Here is a 2,632-nt window from a genome sequence, read left to right as displayed (position 1 = left end):
ACATATCATAGTGAAACTGGCAAAACACAAGGATAAAGAGAAAATTCTGAAAGCAGCAAGGGGTAAACGTGCCCTCACATATAAAGGGAGACCTATAAGCCTCGTGACTGATCTCTCTTTTAAAACTTGGCAGGCCAGAAAGAATTGGCACGAGATTTTCAGTGTGCTAGACAGAAAAAATATGCAGCCGAGAATCCTTTATCCAGCAAGTCTGTCATTTAGAATAGAAGGAGAGATAAAGGTCTTCCCAAACAAACAAAAACTGAAGGAATTTGTCACCACTAAACCAGCCCTACAAGAGATCCTAAGGGGGACCCTGTGAGACAAAGTACCAGAGACAACACTACAAGCATAAAACATACAGACATCACAATGACTCTAAACCCGTTTCTTTCTATAATAACACTGAATGTAAATGGATTAAATGCGCCAACCAAAAGACATAGGGTATCAGAATGGATAAAAAAACAAGACCCATCTATTTGCTGTCTACAAGAGACTCATTTTAGACCTGAGGACACCTTTAGATTGAGAGTGAGGGGATGGAGAACTATTTATCATGCTACTGGAAGCCAAAAGAAAGCTGGAGTAGCCATACTTATATCAGACAAACTAGACTTTAAATTAAAGGCTGTAACAAGAGATGAAGAAGGACATTATATAATAGTTACAGGGTCTATTCATCAGGAAGAGCTAACAATTATAAATGTCTATGCGCCGAATACCGGAGCCCCCAAATACATAAAACGACTACTCATAAACATAAGCAACCTTATTGATAAGAATGTGGTAATTGCAGGGGACTTCAACACCCCACTTACAGAAATGGATAGATCATCTAGACACACGGTCAATAAAGAAACAAGGGCCCTGAATGAGACATTGGATGAGATGGACTTGACAGATATATTTAGAACTCTGCATCCCAAAGCAACAGAATATACTTTCTTCTCGAGTGCACATGGAACATTCTCCAAGATAGATCATATACTGGGTCACAAAACAGCCCTCCATAAGTTTACCAGAATTGAAATTATACCATGCATACTTTCAGACCACAATGCTATGAAGCTTGAAATCAACCACAGAAAAAAGTCTGGAAAACCTCCAAAAGCATGGAGGTTAAAGAACACCCTACTAACGAATGAGTGGGTCAACCAGGCAATTAGAGAAGAAATTTAAAAATATATGGAAACAAACGAAAATGAAAATACAACAATCCAAACGCTTTGGGACGCAGCGAAGGCAGTCCTGAGAGGAAAATACATTGCAATCCAGGCCTATCTGAAGAAACAAGAAAAATCCCAAATACAAAATCTAACAGCACACCTAAAGGAAATAGAAGCAGAACAGCAAAGACACCCCAAACCCAGCAGAAGAAGAGAAATAATAAAGATCAGAGCAGAAATAAACAATATAGAGTCTAAAAAAACTGTAGAGCAGATCAACGAAACTAAGAGTTGGTTTTTTGAAAAAATAAACAAAATTGACAAACCTCTAGCCAGGCTTCTCAAAAAGAAAAGGGAGATGACCCAAATAGATAAAATCATGAATGAAAATGGAATGATTACAACCAATCCCTCAGAGATACAAACAATTATCAGGGAATACTATGAAAAATTATATGCCAACAAATTGGACAACCTGGAAGAAATGGACAAATTCCTGAACACCCACACTCTTCCAAAACTCAATCAGGAGGAAATAGAAAGCTTGAACAGACCCATAACCAGCGAAGAAATTGAATCGGTTATCAAAAATCTCCCAACAAATAAGAGTCCAGGCCCAGATGGCTTCCCAGGGGAGTTCTACCAGACGTTTAAAGCAGAGATAATACCTATCCTTCTCAAGCTATTCCAAGAAATAGAAAGGGAAGGAAAACTTCATTCTATGAAGCCAGTATTACTTTGATTCCTAAACCAGACAGAGACCCAGTAAAAAAAGAGAACTACTGCCAATATCCCTGATGAATAGGGATGCAAAAATTCTCAATAAGATACTAGCAAATCGAATTCAACGGCATATAAAAAGAATTATTCACCATGATCAAGTGGGATTCATTCCTGGGATGCAGGGCTGGTTCAACATTCGCAAATCAATCAACGTGATACATCACATTAACAAAAAAAAAGAGAAGAACCATATGATCCTGTCAATCGATGCAGAAAAGGCCTTTGACAAAATCCAGCACCCTTTCTTAATAAAAACCCTTGAGAAAGTCGGGATAGAAGGAACATACTTAAAGATCATAAAAGCCATTTATGAAAAGCCCACAGCTAACATCATCCTCAACGGGGAAAAACTGAGAGCTTTTTCCCTGAGATCAGGAACACGACAGGGATGCCCACTCTCACCGCTGTTGTTTAACATAGTGCTGGAAGTTCTAGCATCAGCAATCAGACAACAAAAGGAAATCAAAGGCATCAAAATTGGCAAAGATGAAATCAAGCTTTCGCTTTTTGCAGATGACATGATATTATACATGGAAAATCCGATAGACTCCACCGAAAGTCTGCTAGAATTGATACATGAATTCAGCAAAGTTGCAGGATACAAAATCAATGTACAGAAATCAGTTGCATTCTTATACACTAACAATGAAGCAACAGAAAGACAAATAAAGAAACTGATC

Source organism: Leopardus geoffroyi, chromosome E2 (assembly GCF_018350155.1).
Source record: "Leopardus geoffroyi isolate Oge1 chromosome E2, O.geoffroyi_Oge1_pat1.0, whole genome shotgun sequence".
Classification (NCBI taxonomy): domain Eukaryota; kingdom Metazoa; phylum Chordata; class Mammalia; order Carnivora; family Felidae; genus Leopardus; species Leopardus geoffroyi.
The sequence above is the reverse complement of the archived record's forward strand: the minus strand, read 5'-3'. Positions refer to the sequence as shown.